We start from the raw sequence: 26,083 nt of genomic DNA, 5'->3' as shown, positions 1-26,083 counted from the left end.
ACTCCCACCTTAGTGAACTTTACCTGAGTTCACCGTGTGGCCACACCCCTGATGAAATGATGCAGGAGAGCAGAAGTGGGGCAAGCTGGAGATGAAATGAGTGGTCGCTCATTTTTCAGACAACTTCCTTTGTCGTGATTATGACATAAGACTCAATGCATGTTATCCAACTGCTCTGGCATCCACCCCCTCTCACCCTAGGAAAGTTACTTTTCTTCCTCTGTGAATCAAGAATACTAATAGTAATACCAATCTTCTAAACTGTTGTGAGGATTAAATGAGATAATGCACCCACAGCATTTAGCAATGTTATTCAGCACCTACATAAGTGCACGATATGTTTGCCTTGCACACTCTTTTGAGAAAGCCTGCAAACTGAATATTTCATTTTATGTGAGAGAGAAACAGCTCAATCCAAATTTGCAATGCTAGTGAATGGCAGAGGTGGGCTTTGAAATACCTGTAAAATCATCTGTGCTTTTCCCTCTCTCACACAGGGAAATATTGATGTATTCACTATTCCTTTCATTTCAAAAAGAAAAAATTCATTCCAATATAAGTACTGTACATTTTCTGGTGCCAGTGACCATTAATGGGAAGCCCATAAGCTAATAAAAGGTATTGAGTTTAAGTATCACCTTTTTGGAAACAGTACAGGGAAGAAATTTGGAAAAGAGCCTAAATTCTCCCATCTCTGTATCATCTATAGATTCTCATGTCACCCACTATAAGGGTGACCTTGGTTAAGTCAGCTGAACTCTCTGAACTTTACTTAAATGCTTCCATTATTCAATGTAGCTAAAATGATTGTCTTTGATTCTGAGAATTCTTACCCACTTATAATAAGAGAATGAATGTATAAATGCTCAGTAAGCTACTTATACATTACTTTTTAAAAAAAGTTGTGAGTTCAAGAATATCAGAGTCCAAATTAGACTTACACTAGACACTTTTCCTTTGGTTTTTTAACTTGAAATTCATTATTTGACTTCAGCAAAGCCTCCTGTGAAGCCAAAAATACAGTTTACATTATATCCTTAGCTTTAGAGGAATTAAAGAGACAGACGAAATAGCCAGTCCAATGGTCTACCCTTCACGGTCACCTCTTGCTTAAACCTCTTAAAAGTCTACTAACTCCAACTGGATCAGTCACACACTGTATCTCAGTCTTCACCTTGACAATTACCTGAAGCTCCTCAACTCTTTTCTATCCATCTTAGTTTCTACACCTACCTGCCGGAGCCTCCTACCCCTCTATGAAAATTTTAATTTCTAAGTTTCTCTTTTCTTTTATTTACCTCTTAGAATACTACACAGAGTGGTGGACACAATTGACTCTCATGTTCACAACATTTGGATAATCTCAAGACCATCTGTGTTGGTCTTCCTTTAGCAAGGAAGTCATCCAGGTGGTTTAGACAGAGATGGAGTTAAAGTCAGGATTATTTGCCCTCTCACACTGCTGCTGAAATATACCTATCCAATTTTACATTTTGTTTGATCCAGCTGCAGAATTTACATTTATCTCTACATAAGTGATCTCTTTGTAGGTCTTGCTCAACATCCAACAAAGATGAGGATCATGCTGATTCTGGGTATGAACCAAGCATATAATTCATTTTAAGCTGAGAACTTAAAATAATTTACGTTCTCCTGAACTTGTTAAAAATCAAGTAGAATGAAGAACAGAAGATGATTTAGAAGATATCAGCTTACATTCTAACAGGCTCTCTCCTTCTTTCAAGATGACAAGAACTAAAATAGAAATGAGTCAAGTTCATCAGGTTTCTCTTCCCTTAAGATGGCTACCTTCACATGCAGAATGGGGCAGGAATTTCAATAGTCATTTGATTTTATTCTTTATCTTCTTCCAAAAAGAAAATGTGGATGACTCCACTGTAAATTATATTTTGTCTTCATCCGTTAGGTGCAAGTTTCCTGAAAAGTTGCATCATTTTTTTTTGCTATTGTTATTGAGAAAGCTCTGTCTCCAAAAGAATACCATATCTTGGGAATGAGGCCACTAAGGGCAAGTGCAATTAAGGTTTTGCTTCATATCCTAAGTAAGTTCAATGACATCTGTTTTCTGATAATTTCAAGTTTTTTTTCATAACTGGATATAGACTCTCTCACCTCTAGTTCCAGGCTAAGCAAGAAAACTCTATGACATTCTTTGTAAATTGAAGTAACACAGAGAGGGTGGTACCCCTCTTTCTTCCGCATTACTGTCTTGGGATCAAGGGCTAAGAATTCATAAAATAGACTTCCCTCAGATATAACACTTACCACTTACTGCCAAATAAATAATTTTCCCAGGACTTTGTTCAAAATATGTAAAGAGTTTAACTATTGTCAGAAGCCAGGACTGGGATTTTTTTTTCTTTCTTTTTTTTAAATTGTATTCTAATAAGGTAATAACTGGTCCTTAAAACTTAGCAGATTACATCTGAACAGTTAGCATATGGCATAAGAGAATACATTTCTTATTGCCAAGAAATAAAAACAAATAAAACAAAATGTGTTAGCGTTATGTTTTACTTCCAAGACAAGAAGCATCAACCTGACAAAACAGAGTCAGACCTGACTCTGGAAACTGGACTTTTGGTTCTAGCCTAGGTAAAAAAAAAAAAAAAACCACAGGTCCTTCAGCATGTGATACAACACCCTACTCTAGAAAGTTTTGTTTCTTCTCTTTTTTTTTTTTTAATTTTGTAGCATGACACTATATTCTTTTATTTAATTGGGGTAACATTAGTTAGTAAGATCATATAGGTTTTAAGCATACAATTCTATGACACATCATCTGTATATTGCATTGTGTGTCTACCACCCAAAGTCAAATCTTCTGTCGCCATATATTTTATCTTTTTTACCCTTCACTACTCCCCCACCCACTCCCTCTGGTAACCACCAGACTGTTGTAAGTTTGTGTTTGTTTGTTTTTCTTCTTTATCTATTTATTGCTTTCAGTTTTATATCCCACATGTAAAATCTTACTGAAATCATATGGTTCTTGACTTTTTCTGACTTGTTTCACTCAGCATGATATTCTCAAGATCCATCTATGCTGTCACAAACAGCAGTAGTTCATCTTTTCTTGTAGCTGAGTAGTATTCCGTTGTCCATATGCACCATACCTTCTTCACCCAATCGCCTATTAAAGGACACTCTGACTGTTTCCATATCTTGGCCACTAAAGCTGAGCAGTGAACCCACATGTACATATATGGGCATGCAATTTTTGACAAAGGAGCTGAAAACATACAATGGAGAAGAGACGACCTCTTTAATGGTGTTGAGAAAATTGAAAAGCCACGTGCAAAAGAATGAAACTGCACCACTGTTTGTCATAAATCAAAGACCTAAATAGAAGACCTGAAACAATAAATTACATAGAAGAAAATGTAGGTACTAAATTTATGAGCCTTGGTCTTAGAGAGGATTTTATTAAATTTTACTCCCAAGGCAAGGGGAGTAAAGGCAAAAATAAATGAATAGAACTTTATCAAAATCGAAAGCTTCTGCACAGCAAAAGAAACCACCAGAGATACAAAAAGGCAAACAACTGAATTGAAGAAGATATTAGCAAAGAAGTGGCTAATATTTAAAATATATAAAGAATGCACACAATCCAACACACATAAAAACAAACAATCCAATTAAAAAATTGATAAAAGCCCTGGCTTATGTAGCTTATGTGGTGGATTGAGTGCAGGCCTGTGAACCAAAGGGTTGCAGGTTTCATTCCCAGTCAGGGCAATATGCCTGGGTTGCAGCTCAAGTACCCTGTGGGGGCCACATGAGAGACAACCACACATTGATATTTCTCTCCCTCTCTTTCTCCCTCCCTTCCCCTCTCTCTAAAAATTAAATAAATAAATGCCTTTCAAAGATTTTGACAGAGGACCTGAACAGACTCTTTTCCCAAAAAGACATACAAACAGCCAACAAAAATATGAAAAGATGCTCAACTTCACTAGCTATTAGAGAAATGCTCATCAAAACTGCCATGACCTACCATGTCACACATGTCAGAATGGCCATTATCAATGAGAAGTATAAATAATCCAGTTGGAGAGGTTTGAAGAAACCTCGCATTCACTGCTGGTATGAAAGTGAATTGATAACAACCACTATTGAAAAGAGTATGGAAGCTCCTTTTAACCAAAAAAAACCTCTCTATTGGGTTTCTACCTGAAAATTTTGCAAATGTATTCACAAAGATATACGCTGTATTCCCTAAACCATTTTTTCTATGAGAGGTTAAGTTTCAATAACTTTCTGTTGACTCTGAATATAAAAGGACTTTTTATTGATATAAAATGTAAACATAACAGTATAGTAGTTTCAGGTACACAACATAATAATTTGATATTTGTATATAGTGCAAAATGATCACCACAATAAGTCTAGTTAACATCTGTCCTTTTATATTACTATGAATATTTTTCTTGCTATGAGGACTTTTAAGATCTACTCGGCTACTTTATTTTTTTATCATTGTTCAAGTACAGTTGTCTCCATTTTCTCCCCAACATGCCCCCCTACCCCACCCATCCCCATCTCCCACCCTCAAACCTAACCACTTTGGCTTTGTCCATGGGTCCATTATACATGTTTTTTGATGGCCCTTCCCTTCTTTCCCCCTATTATCCCTCTCCCCCACCCTCTCTGGTTACTGTCAGTTTGTTCTTCATTTCAATGTCTCTCATCGTATTTTGCTTACTTGTTTGTTTCATTGATTAGGTTCCACTTATAGGTGAGATCATATGGTATTTGTCTCACCACCTGGCTTATTTCACTGAGCATAATGGCTCTTCAGTTCCATCCATGCTGTCATGAAGAGTAGGAGCTCCTTCTTTCTTTCTGCTTCACAGTATTCCATTGTGTAAATGTACCACAGTTTTTTGATCTACTTGTTCACTGATGGACATTCAAGTTGCTTCCAGTACTTCCCTATTGTAAATTACACTGCTATGAACATCAGGGTGCATAGGTTCTTTTGAATTGGTGTTTCAGAATGTTTTTTTAAAGAATTTTTAAAAAATATTCATTACTGCACATAGTTGTAATTTTTTGTACATTTTTTAAATATATTTTATTGATTATGCCATTACAGTTGTCCCATTTCCCCCCTTTCATTCCCTTCCACCCTGCACACCCCTCCACCACCATTCCCCCCCTCTAGTTTATGACATGTGTCACAAGTTCTTTAGATTCTATATTTCCCCTACTATTCTTACCCTCCCCACTATCTATTTTCTATCTACTGTCTATGCTACTTATTCTCTGTATCTTCTCCCCCCTTCTCCTCCTCCCACTCCCCTGTTGCTAACCCTTCATGTGATCTCCATTTCTATGGTTCCACTCCTGATCTAGCTGTCCTCTTAATTTGCTTTTGTTTTAGGTGTGGTTGTTAATAACTGTGAGTTTGCTGTCCTTTCACTGTTCGTCTTTTTTATCTTCTTTTTTTTAGGTAAGCCCCTTTAACATTTCGTATAATAAGGGCTTGGTGATGATGAACTCCTTAAATTTGACCTTATCTGAGAAGCACTTTATCTGCCCTTCCATTCTAAATGAAAGCTTTGCTGGATAGATCAATCTTGGATGTAGGTCTTTGGATTTCATGACTTGGAATATTTCTTTCCAGCCCCTTCTTGCCTGTAAGGTCTCTTTTGAGAAATCTGCTGACAGTCTCATGGGAATTCTTTGTAGGTGACTATCCCCTTATCTCTTGCTGCTTCTAGGATTCTCTCCTTCATTTTAATCTTGGCTAATATAATTATGATGTGCCTTAGTGTGTTCCTTCTTGGGTCCAACTTCTTTGGGAACCTCTGAGCTTCCTGGACTTCCCAGAAGTCTATTTCCTTTGCCAGATTGGGGAAGTTCTCCTTCATTATTTTTTCAAGTACATTTTCCACTTGTTGCTGTTCATCTTCCCTTCTCATTCCTCTATAATTCAGATGTTGGAACATTTAAAGATGTCCTGGAGGTTCTTCAGCCTCTCCTCATTTTCTTGAATTCTTGTTTCTTCATTCTTTTCTGTTTGGTTGGGTTTTTTTTTTTTTTCTTCCTTCTGGTCCACTCCATTAATTTGAGTCCCAGTTTCCTTCCCATCACTGTTAGTTCCCTGTGCATTTCCCTGTGTTTCACTTAGTTTAGCCTTCATTTGTTCATCTAATTTGTGACTAAAATCAACCAGTTCTGGTGAGCATCTAATCACCAGTGTTTTGAACTGTGCATCTGATGGATTGGCTAACTCTTGGTCCCTTAGAACTATTGGCTCTGGGGCTTTGATTTATTCTTCTGTTTGAGCCATAATGTTTTGTTCTTTTTGCACCTATTACATATGAGGAACAGAGCCTTAGGTGTTCACCAGGGCAGGACAACCCAGTTGCTGGGTTGTGACGCTGTATGTGGGGGTGGGGTCAGAGAGGGGCAATGGTGCCTGTTCTGCTCTCTCTCGTATTTCGGTCCCCTCTGCCGCTTTCCACAAGAAAACTGTGCCCTTCTGGTGCTGGCTCTTGGGTGTGTGGGCTTGTGTACCCTCCAAGACCCCGTGGGTCTCTCCAATGAACTCTCTGTGAGCCTGGGAGCTTCTCCCGGCACCTCGACTCCCGAAAGTTTTTCTAATTGGTGGTTTTAGGCTTCAATTCCCATCACTGGGGCCCTGGTTTGGGTGGTCTGTCTCACTGCTTGCTCCTTTGCCTGGTTTATCTGAGTTTGAATGTGTGACCATGGTCAGTCAGCCAACTTGCACCCTCACCGAGTCTGCCCGTTGCCACCCCACACCTGGGATCTGCCAACCACCACCTGCACTCCTAGGTCGTCGGTCTGGCCATTTTTTCCTGTACGACCCCGCTCCACTAGCCACTGACTCCACACCTCTTACCAGTCTGGATGCATGGTTCATTGTTGTTGGATTTCTGTACAGTTCAATTTTCTGTTTTGGTTGCATTTTTCTTACTAAATCTTTGTTGTCTTTAAACTTGGTTATGCAAGGAGGCACAGTGTTTCCACCTACGCCTCCATCTTGGCCAGAAGTTGCTGTTTCAGGATCTTTAGGGTATGATCCCGGCAGTGGTATTGCTGGGTCAAAAGTTCCATTTCTAGTTTTCTGACCTACTTGAAAATATGTAATATAGTATTATTAACTATAATCATTTATTTCTCCCCTGAAAATCTTTCAGATGTTGTCCTTTTATTTATTTATTCCTTATTACTAATATTGTTAAGAGGACTAAGTATTGTTTTACTTTTTCCTTTTGGAGAGTAGCAGGTTTTGATTGCCTTCATACTTAAAGAATTATTTTATTAACTTTCTTCTATGTTTTGTGAGCTTCCTCTTACTTATTTTTGTCTTCAATACAGTGAATGTTTAAAATCTAAATATTTGACTTTCTGTTCCTCAGAAAAAGGTTATAGCTTTGATCCCCTTTTCCATTTTGATTTCTGTAATTTATCCCAGACATACACTTAATATCTGTTGTTGAACCGCTGCTTTATGTTTTTGATATTGTTGTTTCTTCTCATCTGTTTAATCGACTTTCCTCTGTCTCTGCATCTTGCAAGAGCTTTTCAAATTGGTTCTCTCACACATAAAACTGCTCTTCTAAGTGTAAATTCTTTATTTTAAACCTCTCTTGTGGCTTTTAGTTAAATTGTGGTTTCCTTAAAGTTCCTTAATACTTAATCATCATATTTAATGTTATCTCTTCTTCACTTATTGGTTTAATTAAAAATTAGTATTTGAATTCCTCCAATTTAGCTTAGCACACAATTATTTTTAATTTCTATATGTAAGCCTATTCTGCATTTTTTATAGGACATATATTTCTAAGATTTCTTTTTAAATTGCTTCCTGAAATAAGTAAGAAAGAAAAAGACAAATGCTGTATGATCTCACATATGTGTGGTTTCTAAAACTACATACCCAAACTTACAAACACAGAGAACATGTTGCTGGTTAACAGAAGAAGGGGTTAGATAAAAATGGCAAAAGTAGTCAAAAGGTACAAACTTTCAGTTATAAGATAAATAAGTCCTGGGGATGTTATGTACAGCATGGTTACTATAGTTAATAATACTATATATATATTATATAGTATTATATATTTGAAAGTTCCTAAGAGAGTGGATCTTAAAAATTCTCATCACAAGAAGAAAAATTACAACTCTGTGTGGTGGTGGATGCTCAGGAAATGTACTGAGGCAATCATTTGCAGCTAATGTTACAAAGCCCTTTTACTTATTATTGTTAGGACAATGGAGGGAGTTATAAGAATGTTCGATGGAGTGAAAGTATCTGAACTCTGTGTTTCAAGAACAGGTGTGCAATAATAATTCTGTTGCATATCATGGGAAAATTGTTCCTCCTCAATTCTACTTCAGTTTTCACTATTTAAAAGGTAAAGATGAAACTTTAAGCTTTTATGTGTCATGCGCTTTATTTTATTGAATTTATTGGGGTGACATTGGTTAATAAAAATCAAGCATACAACTCAATAAAATATCATCTGAATTCTGCATCATGCACTCATCACCCAAAGTCAAGTCCCTTTCCATTTCCATTTATCCTTCCTTTGCCCTCTTCCACCTTCTCCCAACCCACCTTACCTCTGGCTATCACCATACTGTTGCCTTTGTCTATGTGTGATATATATACATATTTTACTTTTATTTTTCATTTAATCCCTTCACCTTTTTTCTCCCAGCCCCTCCCCCTCTGCAGATGTTAGTGTATTCTTTGTACCTATGCTTCAGCTTCTATTTTGTTTTTTAGATTGTTTTGTTCATTAGATTCCACATATAAGGGAGACCATATAATATTTGTCTTTCTCTGACTGGCTTAGCATAATACTCTCCAGGCCGTCCACACTGTGAAAAGAGGTAATTCACTTTTATAGCCAAGTGGTGATGCAGGTACCAGCCTGCAGTGTCCATGTCATTATAGATGAAATGAGACATTCACACGGACTACCAAGTCCAGTGGAGGAAAAAGGACAGCATGGCTTTTCTCTCAAGGGGAGCAAAAGCCGTGGCCCTTGCTGAGACCTGCCTTTTTTAGGTTTCCTGGCACATTAGGTGATGGTCCTCGTTTACTATGTGGTTACCTTTTACAGAAAACAAAAGAGCCAATGCTGCTAATCACATCACAGAAGAGGGATATTTGCAAATGGAAAGGGCAAAAGTGGCTGAACCGGTTACACTAGTCCTTGGAAGGTTTAGCATGAATTTTAGGAAGTTACTTGGCAGTAAATGCTTGCCACTGGGGGCTGGGCCCACGCCGGGCAGAATGGTCTCCTATAAAGTACTATTCCATTGTGTAAATGTACCACAGCTTTTCTTATTCACTCATCTACCGATGGGAACTTGGAGATATACATAAATGCATGGCCAAACACAAAATTTTGTATGATTTCATAGCCCCCCAAATTATAATTAGACTTTTGAAAGCCTTTTAAAGCCTATTATCTTAATATTTCCAATTATTAAAGGATTAGTAGACAATTTCATTGTGATTGAAAAGGTAATGCTGTCATCTAGTGGCAAAGTTTAATGACACTTTTAAGAAAGAACAATTTCAATGTTTTTTCACTAGGAATGTCACCTATTCTTTATTTCAACACATTCTAGATTTTCTGAGACCATGTTAACATATGATGACTCAGGAGTAAAATTAGGAGAAACATGATATTTCATAAAGAATGTGAAATGTGTATGTCATAAGTACTGAAAGTGTTACCGAACAAGAGGTCCAAGGGAGAGGGGGCAGTATTTGGCCCACCTAGGGATGCCAAAAACTGCTACAGAACAGAGGGCCCCTCCCAAGGACAGTATACTAATATCTACTGGGCTCTTCTGTCTGCCGCCAATTGGAAAGACATCTCTCAATGCCAGAGATTTGTGAAAAGGAAACAAAATGTTTATTTAATGCTATTCAGGCCTAACGCCTCCACTAAAATATATATACCTACACCCACACATCGCTCCCTTCTCCCACTGTCCCAACTCTGGGTACCGTAAATCAAGAAAGAAGTACACGTCTATGTTTCAGGCTGCTGGCACCATCAGTTGTATCACCGTGTAGGCAGAATCTCTCGCTAATCCAGTCATGTGGCACCTTCTCATGGTCCACTGGCAAGAGTTCTTTCTACCAAGTTCCAGTCAAAGTCTCTCCTGCTTCTCAGGCCATGTGGCCAAAGGGAGCACCCCAAAGCCTCTTCTACCAAAGCTGCAGGGGTTCGCACTCCACCAAAAGCGCATGTCTTTCTTCTTCACCTGGCTGCAAGGATCTCCATTCTGGCAAAGCTGCGTAGTTTTCCTTTTCACATGGGAAAGAGGGAATCTGCACTCTGCCAAAACCACGTGGCTCCCTCTTTCACCTCGCCAGGAGAGAGTGGGTCCTCACTCTGCTCAAAACCGCATGGCTCTCCCTCAATGGCTGCCGTGTCTGGGTTTAAATCCCCATGCCAATCTTCCTCTGTACCCCTATTTCCGACGCCTCCTATGATCAGTTACACCTGCCAGTATTTCTATATTATTACAAGTTTACTGGGCTGTCATCATTAGTCTGGGCAGGTATGGCCCCATGTCCTAGAGCCAATCTTCTCCAAGCTCCCACGCAGGCACTGTAACTCGGGGGACCTGTGCCCAGTTATATCTTGGGGGGAAGTGACTTCATCCCCCTAGCTCTAAGCCTGGCCACAGCCATTTAACATATCCAAGTGACCTGCCAAAGGCTATAGATGTATTAAATGACCGTGCCATAGATTAGCTGCAAGGCTGTGGCTGTACAAAACAACCCTACATGTTCTTGCTCCATGTGTCCCTTCCCCCAACTCACACCTGTGGGGGGAAGGGGTGAGGACATCTTATATGTCTCTCCAATATTCCTATACACCTTGAGTTCTGGAAACCATTCCAAATCTTTTTTTTGCCCCCCACCCTCGGCTGCACCCTGTATCAAGTAGACAGTACCAGACCAACACAAGACTGGAATGAATGATCTAACAGATGGAACATAAATCTTTTATTCTTCATTCTTCCCCTACTACATACTTGACATATGACAACATTCTTTACCATCTTTTTGCTGCCACAGTTAATTATAAGGAATTTACTTTCATGTTTCTAATTACTGGGTTAAAAACTGCACGAGTCTTAATCAGTTCTTCCTAGACTTAGCCAGCCTGCAAATCAACATGGACTAATACAAACAGTCACATTATGAAAGTGACTTCCCTGAGAAGGATGCCACCTACCATAAAGAATGGACCATGATAAAAGTGAGGAAGTCTAATGGTAGACCATTTAGTAAGAAATCATGGGCCCCACCCAGTGGACATAAAATTACAAAAATACTGTTCTTTTATCAAAAGATGCCAGACAACATGTAACTTATAAAAGAAAAATAGAACTAACGATTTCTATCATTTCAGGAGGACTCAACTTAGATGCAATGTATTCCCTCTAAAATCAAGGACCATCTACTAAGCTCTCACACACGGATGTCATAAAGAAGAGAAGAAAGGGAAGGGAAAGGAGCAGAATGGAGAAAAGGAATTAAAAGAAAGATAAGAGCAAAACATTTTGAAGGGAGAGAGAGGGCCATGGCTGGCATTTTGAAGAGTGAAGAAAGAGCAAACATCTTTCTTTTCTTAATCTCATGAAACAGAGCAAACCATTACTATCAATGATAGCTAGAGGAGTAGAAATAAAAATTGACATCAGTGTATGGAGCCTGTAAATTAGAAGCAATTGTAGACAGAGAGAATGAGAATTAGTAATCCAGTGAAGTGATCATTCCCATGAGAAGTGAAGTGAGTCTTAAATCAGTTTGGGTTGAAAAGACATTAGTGAGCTGAAGAATGATTATTAGAACTAGAGAAGATGGAGATCCCTAAAGACATCATTTCCCAGTTTGTTAAGAGGGATTATAATTATTACTTAAGGTAATTACATGTTTTACATTTTTTTAACTCACTCATTTAATATTTTTTCTCTCATATCTTACTCTGTGTCAGGTGCTCCTATACAGGAGTTGGCAAAAGTAGGTTTGCAGTTGTGACTATGCGAAACAGTTTATTCTTTAATTATTATTTAGTAATTATTGTATTGTTTTCTATATGAACAACTGTGAACTTGTTACTGAACAGAGGTCCAAGGGGGGGCAATATTTGGCCCACCCAGGGATGCCAAAAACTGTTACAGAACAACAGGAGCTCTTCCCAAGGATGGTATACTAATACCTACTAGGCTTGTCTGTCTACCACCCGAGGAAAGACATCTCTCAGTGCCAGAGACTTGTGAAAAAGAAAAGAAAGGTTTGTTTAAAGCTATACACAGACTTAAACTAGTGACCCAATGTCCCCATTAATATATCAAAATCTTTTAGGATACTCACAGATACCCACAGTCCTTCCTTTTCCCCCTGCCCTAATTTGGGGTACTGTAACTTAGGAAACTCAGGGGTACTGTAACTCAGGGGTACCGTAACTCAGGAAAAGAAGCACAGGTCCATGTTTCAGGCTGCTGGCACGATCAGCTGTGTCGCCGTCCAGGCAGGATCTCTAATTACTCCAAAGCCATGTGGCACCTTCTCTTGGCCTACTGGCAAAGAGTTCTTTCACCCTTCTTTCAGGCAAAGTCTCTCCTGCTTCCCAGGCCTCGTGGCCAAAGGGAGTACCCCAAAGCCACATGGTCCTCTTCTACCAGAGCTGCAGGGGTCTGCACTCTGGCCAAAACCACATGGTTCTTTCCTCCACCAGAGCTGCGGAGAGGGTAGGGTCACCACTCTGGCAGAAGCCACGTGGTTCTCCCTCTCACGTGGCCAAGAAGAGGTCCTCACTCTGCCAAAACCACATGGCTCTCTCCTTCACATGGCCGCACGGGTCCCCACTCTGCCAAAAGCCACGTGGCTCCTCTTCTACCAAAGCTACAGCTGTGTGGTACTCCCCCTTCTTCTTACATGTCTTCAGAGGAGTCCTCACTCTGCCACAACTGTGTGGCTCTCTCTTCAATGGCTGCCATGTCTGTGTTTAAATCCCCTCACCAGTCCTCCTTTGAAGCCCCATTTCCAACTCCTCCTACAATCAGCTATACCTGCCAGGACTCCCATATCCTCCCAGCTTTACTGGGCTGCCATAGTGAGTCTGGGCAGGCAAGGCCCCATGGCATAGAGCCAATCATCTCCAAGCTCTCATGTAGGCATTGTAACCAGGGATTGTTGCCTCCCAATTACATCCTGTGTAGAAGTCACTCCCTTCTCCCTGGCTCAAAGCATGGCCACAGCTATTTAACATATCTATGAAATAAGTTAAAGGTTATAGGTATGTTAAATGACCATTCTAGAGGTTATCCGCAAAACTGTTGCTATGCAAAACAACTCTCAATGCCCCTGCTCCATTTGTCCCTTCCCCCAACTGACACATGTGGGGGGGTGGTAAGGGGTGAGGACATCTTATACGTCTTTCTAATATTTCCTGGACACCTTGAGTTCTGGACCCCATTCCAAATCCCTTTTTTGGGGGCCCCCTCTTGGCTGCACCCTGTTACAAACCTACTTTTGCCCACCCTGTATGTATTATATATTAATTTGTGTGCAGACCACACATATTTATTTAATCTCTTGCAATTTTCCATTTAGAGCTTCAATCTATGCTTTAAAAAGCTATAATTTCATTCCACTTTATTTCACTCAATTTTTAACAAAGACTTATTATTATGTGGTGCTGAGTTGAAAAGCCTTCCAGGTACCAGATTGAATTCAAGGATTATAAAGGGAGAATAAGTCCCGAGAAGGACAACTGGAAAACTGAAGAGTGTCAATGCTGGTAAGTTCTTTGTGGCTGAGGGGAACACCTCCCCAGCCCCCCAGACCCCCATCTACCCCAGATGAGAATAAATCTGCCAAGGCATGATCTGCTTGTGGAGGAAAAGTGGCTGATCTCTCAAAGGAGAAGGGCCAGGAGCCTGATCCTCAGCGGGCTTTTATTAGGTTTAATTTGCACAGGAATACAGGGCATATACATAAAGCTTATCAATCATTGTCAGACAGTAATGATCAAACAATAAATAACATTCAAGGAACTTTAAGAGCTTATTTTGAGTCAGGGTCAGATAGCTAAAGGGCCATAAAACTAGGGAACAAACTCATTTCATGCTTGGGCCCTTATCCTTTAAATTGAGGGTATTCTTAGCAAAGCAGGTTTCAAGGGGTTTTATGCATCCTTTCTTAGGCCTGATCACCCCAGGGAACCCACCCTTTCCAGAACAGGGCCACACCCACCTCTGGCATTGTTTCAGGCTTAAGTCAGGTAGGGGAAGTAATGCAGCCAAGAGATTAGGAGACTTCTTGTATACAGAATGAGGACTCAGGCTATGTCAAAGCTGAGGGGTGAGGGTCCATCACCCCCTTTTTCTATAGCCTCCCAAGTCCTTCCCTGAGGGCCCCTTCATGACCATGCTTGTCTTAGGTTGTCCCTCCCTTGAGTGTTCTTATCTGTCATTGGCTAACTAGTCATCCACCCAGGGCCCAGCATGGTAAAGTAAAAGGGGGCAGAGGCATTGTCGCTACAAGGAAGATAAACTTTGTCTCCCTAATGGTTTATTGTCTGAAGGTCTTTTTACTCAGCCTTAGCCATGTTACAGTTTCTGAAACCAGGCAGGGCAGTTCCCAACAGAACACCATATGAAAGATAGCATTCATAACAGTTTAGAGATATTGTATAAAATTATAGAATTTCACATTAAAAAGTAATTTAGATGGTATTGACTCTATTTTACCCTCATTTTTATAAACTAAGAAATTGACTACCAGAAATGGTATAACATTTATCTGTTTTTAAACTTCTTTATAATTGTCAGAGTCAACATTTAAAATGACTCCTTAAGGACAATCTAATTCTATTCTTGACACACACTTTAGCACTCCACCTACACAATGGCAAAAGCTGCCCACCAAATTACCTACCCAGCAGTGTGTTCTTCCTAACAAATGTCATCCTAAAATGCATTGTTCATATCCATGTTCCTCAGGCTATAGATGAGAGGGTTCATCATGGGAATCAATGGGTATGGAAGTCAGAAACCGCTTTATTAATGTCCCAAGAAGAACTTCAGTCGGGCTGTATATGAGTAAATAAAAGGGTGCCATACAAGATGGCCACAGCCAACAAGTGTGAAGAATAGGAGGAAAAAGATTTTCACCTCCCATCCGCAGACTGAATATTTAATATGGTTTTACTTGTTTCTCTGAGTAGCTCCAGAAAAAAAATAGGACATCTTTGAAAAATGGGGTCAAGTTCCTTTGAGCAAGAAGCACTTAGTCTTGAGAGACAGAAAGTCACAATTCAAATACTATGTCTAAAAGTTGTTACAGGTTGTTTTGGGAGACTAAACATAAGCATGACAAAAGTCAAATATGAAATTTTACAAAACTACATATCGACTTGGAAATATCTTGCTTTAGACTTACTTAACATGGGGAAAGTCCTCACCCAGGTTAAGGACTCCAAAGTCCACTTGCAGATTCACTTCCGTACAAATAACGTGTGCTTAGGGGTCAAAATCCCATACAAACATTTCTTGTTATCATTAAAATGCACTATATTGGCCAAGATGGAGGCATAGGTGGATGTGCCGTGCCTTCTCACACAACCAAGATTAGAGAAAACTAAATATTAGCAACAGAAAACACAGCCAGAACACGGAAAATTGAACTTTTCGGAAGTCCGTTAACAACAAATTCTTCAGCCTGACCAGTAAGGGGCGAAACCAGCGGCTGGCGGAGCAGGGTTGCACAGGAGGACTGGCCAGACACACTCAGGCCCGCGAAATCCAGGCGCAGGGTCAGACCTAGTGAGCGACCCAGCGAGCGACCAGGCGAGTGACCAGGCGAGCAACCGCGGGGGAGACAGCCGGGCCTGGGGCTGCTTGTTGACTGAGGTCGCGCATTTGTGCGAGGGTGGACAGGCTAGGGAGTGGGTGGTTGGCCGGGCCGGCAGGTCCCCACGGCAAGCGGCAGTGGAGGGTGCCGCCATTTCCCTGCTCTGACCCCACCTCCACATACAGCGTCATAATCCAGCGACTCTGAGTGGCCCCGCCCAGGTGAACCACCTAAGGCACTGCTCCCCGCACCCAGCTGTGAGAAACAGCAGAGGGGGTCGCCATTTCCCCGCTCTGGCCACGCCCCCACATATAGCGTCACAACCCAGCGACCTGGGAATCCAAGGCGCCGCTTCTCACACTTAAAGGGCCAGAACAGACCAAGAATGGCGCAGGAGGATCTCAGAGCCCCAGAGCCAATAAATCTAAGTGATGAAGAAATAGCAAAACTCACAGACGCACAGTTTAAAACATTGGTGATCAGGATCCTCACAGAACTGGTTGATTATAGCCACAAATTAGACAAATATATGAAGGCGAAACTAATTGAAATGAATGGAATTGCACAGGTCACCAATAGCAATGGAAAGGAAACTGGGACTCAAATCACTGGAGTGGACCAGAAGAAAGCAAATAATGGCCAAACAGAAAAGAGTCAAGAAGCAAGAATTCAAAGAAATGAGGACAGTCTTAGGAACCTCCAGGACATCTTTAAACGCTCCAACATCCGAATTATAGGGGTACCAGAAGGGAGGAAGGCACAACCACCAGTGGAAAACTTATTTGAACAAATAATAAAGGAGAATTTCCCCAATCTGGCAAAGGAAATAGACTTCCAGGAAATCCAGGAAGCTCAGAGAGTCCCAAAGAAGTTGGACGCAAGAAAGAACACACCAAGGCACATCGTAATTACATTAGCCAAAATTAAAATGAAGGAGGGAATCCTAGAAGCAGCAAGAGCTAAGGGGACAGTCACCTACAAAGGAGTCCCCATCAGACTGTCAGCGGATTTCTCAAAAGAGACCTTACAGGCAAGAAGGGGCTGGAAAGAGGTATTCCAAGTCATGAAATCTAAAGACCTACAACCAAGATTGCTCTATCCAGCAAAACTTTCATTTAGAATGGAAGGACAGATAAGGTGCTTCTCAGATAAGATCAAATTCAAGGAGTTCATCATCACCAAGCCCTTATTATATGAAACGTTAAAGGGACTTATCTAAGAAAAAGAAGTTAAAGAAACATGAACAGTGAAAGGACAACAAACTCACAGTTATTAACAACCACACCTAAAACAAAAGCAAACTAAAAGGACAGCTAGATCAGGAGTGGAAACATAGAAATGAAGATCTCAAGGAGGGTTAGCAACAGGGGAGTGGGAGGAGGAGAAGGGGGGGAGAAGGTACAGAAAATAAGTAGCATAGACAGTAGATAGAAAATAGATGGGGGGCAAGAATAGCATGGGAAATATAGAATCTAAAGGACTTGAGACACATGGTCATAAACTAAAGGGGGGGTGATGGTGGGGATGGGGGTAGGGTGGAGGGGAATAAAGGGGGAATAGAACAACTGTAACAGCATAATCAATAAAAAAAATTAATTAGCTCAAAAAAAAATGCACTATATTCTTAACTTTTAAATCAGTCATGTTGAGTTATGCCCAAAAGCAAGGCTTTACCAAGTAAACTCTGTATACATTCTCATCTATGCATAATTAGAAGCCAAAACCCCCAGAAAATTTCACAACACCCACAATCCCAAGTTTTGTAGAACCTATCTTATGAGAGTCTTACGCAGAGCTCATTTTTGGTTTGAAACAATTGGTTTAAGATCATAGATTGTTTAATAAAGGGGAAAGACACCACTGTGTTACTGGTTTGAAGTTTCAAATATTGTTTTTCATTGATGTGGTGAACTAAACTGTGTTTCCCCAAAATTCATATGCGGAAGCCCTGACCCCTAATGTGACTGTACTTGGAGAGAGAACCTTTCATGAGATAATTAAGGTTAAACGAAGTCATAAGAGTGGGACTCCAGAACTGTAAAAGAATTCATCTTATTCTTTGTGCCACCCGGTATTTTTTTTTTATGGCAGCACTAGCAGAGTAATGAAGTTGGGTTAAAACTTCCCCAAAGAAATTGGAACTAAAAGAAGAATGACACTGATGTTATCAAAGATAAAATAAATGGGCATTCTAGACAGGGCCCACAAGAGTATAAAAGGCAGCACAATGAAAATGTAATTCCTATTTACTTGAAAGACAGTTTTTTTTACACATTTCTCTCACCCCATTATCTTCATGTGCATACATACATATACTTCCTTCTCTTCGGTCAAGTGCAAGTCATTCTACACAATTCTATTTGGAGCCAGCCTATCCAAGTCTGCAACTGATTCCCTGACTTCATGCTTTGTTAAAAACTTCTATCTTTTATTTTTCCACAAGCTTGAGATGTATCAGTTTTATAAAAGAACATGCCTATGTGGTACATACATTTTAGTGAGGAAAAATAATAAACAATACATTTAAAAATCATTTTGAGGGCACTATAACTTAGAAGGTGTTAAATGTTATGGCTAACAGAAAAGGTAGAGCCAAGTGAAGGAAAGATAAGTTTCCTGGTGGTAAAAATATTTGGGGAAAAATCCGCTTACGCTTCCAGCAGGAGAAGAAAAAGGAACATTTTAAAATACACCACAGCACCCTTTACTTAACTATGCTCACCCCCAGGAGAAACTAGTTAACCAGAGACTTACCTGGGGGGGTGCGGTATTATCAGAGTCTAACTGACTTTGGGGAGAGAAAATAGCCAACTTCAGCCCCCTCTAGCCTTCCTCATGGGAGAAGAGAAATACCTAATTTCAGCCTATTCTAGCCATCCTGTCTCAGCTTATGGCAAAGAAAAAAAAACTGAGAAACACTTGTCAAGTTCACAATGCAGAGGCAGAGCTTCACTAAAAGACTGAGACCTGACCATGGGTCTATAGAACACCTCCACCTCTCACCCCTGCCTTGTCACACATCACTAAATGCTGCTTTACAGCTGTTCCATTTACCCAGTACATCATATCCATCTATCAAGAAAAAATGTACAGAGCAGACAAAAAGGCAAAAAATGCAATTTGAAGACACAGAGCAAGTGTCAGAAGTGGATGTGGTAGGGATGTAGGAATGATCAAGGCAGAAATTTTAATCAACTATAGTTAAAATGCTAGAGATCAAAACCACTAACAAAAATGGAAAATGCTTTTGATGGGCTTATTAGTAGACCAGACATGGCTAAGAAAAAAATCAGTATGCCTGAGGAGATATCAATAGAAACTTCAAAAAGTGAAAAGCGAAGAGAACAAAGTGTTAAAAAAAACCAGCATATCTGAATATGTAAGCATAAGTGGCAAATGTAGGTAGACCTTGGTACTCGAATTCTGGCTAAAAAGGAATTCAGAGCCAAGACTCAAACTCTCAAAAGAAAGTTTATCCAGCAAGCAAAGCAAAAGTACACTTGAAAGAAATTTGCAAGTGGCTGACTTAAAGAGCTGTCCCAGAGTGTGAGCTAGGGCTTCTTTTAACACCTTGGAGGGTGTCAGTGGCCTTCTTCTTCCAGCTGAACTAGCAGACCTGTACCGTTGCCTCCTGTCCTTATATGCAAGTCAGATGGGGCTTTTCTCCAGCCCCCTTGTTCTTCTCTAAGGATGGGAGGGAGTCTACAGCATTACTAGATACATGCCAGGGGAGAAAAGGTCAGGGGTAAGATCTTAACCTCATGATCAAAGGCAAACTAGAGGAGGAAAGGGTCACTTAGGGGCCAGGTCTTGATTATCAATACTTATTTCCAATACTTGCTCTCCCAGGTCTGCCCGTTACTAGGCATCTGCTGCTAGGTGTCCAGGACTTTCTGCCCTAGTGACATTCAATACCTGGCTTGTTCCCCTGCTCTGATCATGCTCATCTGACTGCCTACCACATAAGGACTGTGGGACAGTTATGAATGGTATTAACATGTGCACCATGGAAGTATAAGAAGGAAGGGGAAAGCAAGGAAAAAAAATATTTGAAACAATAATTACTGAGAATTTGCCCAAATTAATCCTAGACACCAAACCACAGATTCAGGAAGCTCAGAGAACATCAAGCAGGACACATGCCAACAAAAACTATACCTAAGCATAGATTTTTCAAACTATAGAAAATCAAAGGTAAAGAAAAAATTCTAAAAGGAGCCAGAGACAAAACAAACCAACACCTTACAAAGATAAGAATTGCATATGATATAAAGGACACATGGGCAAAAACTAGGGGGCATGGAAATGGGAGGGAGGTGGGGAGGGCTGGGATGAGAGTAAAAGACAAAAAACTGTACTCGAACAAAAATTAAAATAAAAAAATTTTAAAAAGGATTACATATGAGTTCTCCTCAGAAGCCATGTCTCATGAAAAGTGATGACCTTCTTCCAGGAGCCAATGTTACCAATCAGGAGATCCCAGTGTGTGGAAGCCTTAATTGACAGACAATGTCCGGACTGGTATTGGAACTAACTCTTTCTTTATAAGATAAGGAGAACCACGTAAAGACTTAGAGGGTAAACCAAAAAAGACAAAAAAACAAAACACCTCCCATTGAATTTCTGTCACTGCCTAGCATGAAGAATCAGCTGGGAACATTTCTCACTATTAAAAACAAAACAAAAATCTGTCCTAATGCACATTGCATTACACTTGCAAAGTCTAAAGGAAAAGAATATGATGCTATAAGAGAAAAATAACTAGATGGGCTTTAATTTAGATTCAAAAATTAGTGTGATTTTCTGAGTAGAAGCAACACTGAAGCAGTATATGAAAAACAAGTAGAGTTATCCATGTAAATATGGTAGGGAAAGAATTCTAAAGAAAAGTATGTTAGGTTATCAGAACAGCAATAACGAAAGCTAGAGGAAGACAGTTGGCTTGAATATATTTGCATATATCAGAGGAGAGCAATTCAGGAAATTTATAATTATCACTTGCTTCCTGCTGTTCTCCCCCTAGCCCCCTTCCAATAGATTTTGCATCATAAATGTTCAAGAAATAATTAAAAGTACAGAAAGTACTTCAGGTCTTAGAGTAGGAAATGATGAACTTCAAAGGTGACTTGTGGTTTGAGACATGTCATATAGTGGAAATACAGAACAAAGTCATTTTAAGGCAAAAACTAGGAAAGAAACTGCTGACCTTTCTACATAAATTCTACAGATTAAACTTTGACTTGATTCTTTTCCAACTATCAATAATTATATCAGAAAGTGTGCCCTAAACCAAAGAATGAACATCTAACTAATTCTTTTTTATAATTATCTATGCAACATTTCAAAGAAAGAAATGTATGTTTCTCCTAATAATGTAAATTCAGATAGTTTTCTTTTATTTCCTCTACAAAAGATGCTGCAACATTTGTTTCAGGTACTTATATTTCTATAACATGGATTTCCAAATGTAAGATAGCTGGGTCAAGAACTATGTGCATTTGAATAGAAATCATCAAATTACAAATTATTTTCTGGAAATGTAGCTATTCACACCTAGCTCCATTAGTTATGTATAAAGTTGTTGTTCATATTCAAATGGTAACCTTACTAGCCTTGTGCATAATCATTTTAATGTTTGCCAATCAGATAGATGAAAAAAATAAGCATTGTTTTGTCATTTAATTTCATTTACTTGATCAATTGGGAAGTTAAGCAATTAATATATAATATATTTAATATAGTTATGTATATTTAATTTAGGTCATTTGTATTTCCCATTGGATCCATTAGCCATTCATTTCTTCCTTTCTCTTTCTGCTATGTTTCATTTTTCTACTGTGCTTCATATATATATATATATATATATATATATATATATATTCCAACACTCTCCTATTGACTTTCCTATTGGGACATTAACTCATTGTGAGTCACAAGCGCTTTGCAATTGTTCTTTCATTTTCTATTGTTCAACTTTTAACAAGATCTACGAAACCTTTATTAATGAACTCTGTTGATCGTTCACATATAACATTTGCATTTCTGTTCTGGAATAAAATACCTTCCCATATATAAGAATGTATAAAAGTTCTCTTGGGTTTCCTCCTGGCATAAATAACATCTCCTTTTGTATTCTCCATCATTTCACAAAGGAGAAGACTGATGCAAAAACAATATAAACAGTACTTTCAGTTCACAAGTGACCTGGGAACAGGCAGAGAGGAATTTTCTGTTCTCCAATTTACCACACAATACTGAATCACATTGTTGCATTTTTCTTTCAAACTTGCTCCTGAATGCATTGTTCACCTCCTTGTTCCTCAGACTGTGAATAAGAGGGCTCAGCATGGGGATGACCACTGAATAAAATAGAGAAATCACTTTACTGATGTCTATGGAGGGTCCTGAGTCAGGCAGAACATAGCTAAAGAAAAGAGTCCCATGTAGATTGCAGATGGCAGCCAGGTGAGAACAAGTGGGGAAAGTTTTCCACCTCCCATCAGCAGTCTGGATCTTCAGGATGGCCACCAGGGGAAAACACAGGAAACATTGATGACCAGGCCATTGCACACCACAATAGCTCCAGCCATGATGAAAAGAGCCAACCTATTTTTCCAGGTGTTGGCACATGCCAGGGAAAGAATAGGCAGAATGTCACAGAAAAAGTGGTTGACCACATTTGGACCACAGAAGAGTAAGCAAATAGTGAAGGTCTCTGGAGTAATGGCATTTAGAATGCCTGTGGCATGAGGTCCCACCACCAGCTGCTCACAGACCCGCTGGGACATGATGACTGTGTACAATGAAGGCTGCAGATGGCTGTGCACCAATTGTGTGCCATGGCCACCAGGAAGAAACTACAAACTGACCAAAAAAACTACATCTGTTAGCAAAACCCATGAAGGAGATGACTTCTGTCTCCAGAAAGGTGTCACACAACATCTTTGGAGCAATGGAAGAAGAGAACCAGACATCCACAAGGGACAATTGACTGAGAAAAAAGTTCATGGGGATGTGGAGTTAGGAATCTGTCCAGACAAGAGCCACCATTTCCAAGTCCATCCTCAATGTAACAAGATACACAAAGAGAAATAACAAGGAGAGAATCATCTCCTATGAAAAATTATCTGTTAAACCCACAAACAGGAATTTAGTCACTGCTGTTTGATTATTATAATTCATTTTCAGGTGGCAATCTGTAATGAGAGCAAAAAATATTTTTGATACATCAGTAACTAACAAAGCCATATATATAGCCTTTGAATCCATTAGCTATCATTACTATCTATGTTCTTCAGATATTATAAATATTTACTTTTACAGCTCAATTTTACTTTTCTTCTTATACCAAACAGTTCAAACATGTAAAAAGTTATGGAGATATATGTGTAACACTCTTGCATTTGCTACTCATCTTGATCAAATCACAATATGCTATAAATAACTTCTTAAAAAATCATGACATGTACAATAAACATTCATGGAATTACTCAAACTCTTGGGTTCTAGGTATGGTTATTTTGCTAGTTATCCATGTGACCTGGGCAATTTATATTTAGTGTCTATGGATATTACTTATTTATTTAAGTTTACAGATGACCTAATGTTGTCTTCCAGCTCTTTGATGTCATGATTTTAGACAATGACATTAATTCCCATTCCATTCAGTTTAATAGAAGAAAAATGATTATCTCTAAATCCACATCTCAAGAAAACTGTAAAAAAAAACAAAAACAAAAACATACACAAATCCTTCATGCATTCAGCTTAACTTGGGAACTCACATTACTGAAATGAAAATCTTTCTACTTCACCCTATTGTCAGTTACTTCTTCATTGTAACAACATGCTAATAAAAACTCTTGATCTGCTATTTGGCATTGTATATAACATACATAGAGGGAAACAGACCTTACTAGAGAAGGAAAGAAAGTATTAACAATCTGAACTCATGTATTTGTTCACTCATTTCCTTCTTTTTTTATTTACTCTGTGATTAAATTTACTGATGTAACATTGGTACACAAGATTATGTGAGTTTTAAGTGTACATTTCCACAATACTCAACAAGCACTTTTGACTACCCGGAGGACCCCTGGCAAAGCCCAGACACTGCGGCTGCATCTGTGCACAAGGTAAAGTGTTTGTGAAACAGCTGGCTCTTGCTTTCCAGTCAGAGGTGACTATAAACACACACATAAATACATAATGAATAGGTGTGTCTGAGTTCTCTGAGACTGCCACACCAAGTCACCACGAACCTGGTGGCTTAAAACAACAGAAATGTATCCTTTCACAGTTCTGAATGCAGAAGTGTGAAATCAAGGTGTCAACAGGGCCGCACGCTGTCTGAAGGCTCTAGGGGAGAATCTTCCCTTGTCTTCTCCTCCAGGTTCTGGGGCCTTGTGGTGATCCTTGGCTCGTGACAAATTAACAGCATTTTCTGACTCTGTCTTCCCATGGCCTTCCTCTCAGTGTGTCTCTATGTCCTCTCCACTTTCTAAAAGGTCACCAGTCATTGGATTAAGGGCTCACCTTAATGCAATATGACTTCAACTCAGCTTCATTACAATTGCAGAATATAAGATCATATTCTGCAGGTCCGGCAGACATGAATATTTGGAGGACACTATTCAACCCACTATACTGTGTAAACACAGATCACAGACAGCAGGAAGGCTATGAAGAAAAAAGGAATCTCAGCTCAAATGCCACTGTATGTGAGAGCACAGTAGAGAAGAATCAGCACAAGCTGGAACCAAGTGCACCTAGAATTAAACGCTGGCTCTGAATCTTTCTATGTGTGCAGCTTTGTATTATTAGTGTATGCTTAAAAGGAATAAAGAAAGCTTAGCTCACAGAGCTCTTTGAAAGAGTGGACTAAATAAAATATAACACATACCTGTTACATAGTAAGTGCTCCCCAAAAAAGTTAACTCCTTGCCCCTTCTCTCTTTTACTAAGTTTTTCTTGAACCTCAGGTCACTATTAGTTTCTCCCTCATCATGATTCCATAGCATCATAACATCCCTTTGAAACCGCATTTGTCAAGTATATCACATGATTTGCCAACATATAACGACTTGAGCAAAGCAAATCTGCTTTATTAATTTTGTATTCCCTGTGCTTAGTAGAGTGCATGGGGGCAGATAATTGAATAAACAAGTGTCAGAGAAAAAAAATTATCACTATAATTTGAACCCTACTTTTCTTCAATTGCGCATTGTCCCAGTACAGAATCGTTTTACAATTATGAAGACAACATATATGTCACTCTGATTCTCAGCAAAGAAACATGGAGAGCATAAGTATGCCAACAAACACAAACAAAAGTAGTGACAACCTCAAGGGGTGCTGTCCTCTTATTTGGAAATAAGAGGCTGGGGATTAAATAAGGGAACAGGCCTTCTTGTCTTCAAATGCTGGAAGAGCTGTTCTGACAAAGGGTTGTTATGACCAATGGTGGTTTTATTTTTTCTCTGGTAGCCCAGGAAGACAAATGGTGTCCTAAGGGATTTCAATAGTCAGATCACAATTTTAAGCTCAAAGGAATAAGAAAATTTTTTAAACTTAGAAAATTCCAAGAGTGAATAGTTGCTTTTGGCGGCACAACCATCAGTTTAGGAGACACAGTTGACAGTGATTAGAGAACAACTTGTCAAAAATATTTCAAAATGAATGAAGTGAAGGAATTGAGCAATTTTTTGAAAAACATTTGTGCATCTGAGTTCTGTTATCTTGGTAAGCACATTGCCCTAATACTGGATAATGGAATTATTTTTGTTTTCTCATGTTCCATATGAACACAATTCAAGATATCATAATAAATAAATAGACTTAACATTGAAAAGTTCCTGAACAATACTGCTGATAAAATTAATATTATTCATAGACTAACAAAAGGAAAGAAGGAATGGACCATTTCAATTGACCCACAGAAAGTCAAGGTGCAGGACCCTGTGGAACAATCATCTGATCACTCTATTCAATGTGCAGTCCGTGAATTGACAGCACCAGCATCACCCAGGAGCTGATCAAAGAGGCAGACTCTGAAGCCTCACTCCAGTGCAGTCAAAATCTTCATTTTCACAAAATCCCCATATGATACACACATTGTCTTCTGAACACTATCAGAGTCACATTTCTCTACATGTGAACCTTCCAGTGAATCACCTGTGTAAACAACAATAATAT

At 39.4% G+C, this 26,083-nt stretch overlaps 1 pseudogene; it reads right to left on the bottom strand.

Annotated features, from left to right (window-relative positions):
* Nucleotides 1-22,033: 22,033 nt before the first annotated feature.
* Nucleotides 22,034-23,071, bottom strand: LOC119040859 (olfactory receptor 5G3-like; annotated as a pseudogene).
* Nucleotides 23,072-26,083: the final 3,012 nt, after the last annotated feature.

Source organism: Artibeus jamaicensis, unplaced genomic scaffold, assembly GCF_021234435.1.
Source record: "Artibeus jamaicensis isolate MK-2021 breed Jamaican fruit bat unplaced genomic scaffold, CSHL_Jam_final scaffold_614, whole genome shotgun sequence".
NCBI lineage: Eukaryota > Metazoa > Chordata > Mammalia > Chiroptera > Phyllostomidae > Artibeus > Artibeus jamaicensis.
Note: the sequence above shows the minus strand (reverse complement) of the source record. Positions and strands in the feature narration are given on the sequence as shown.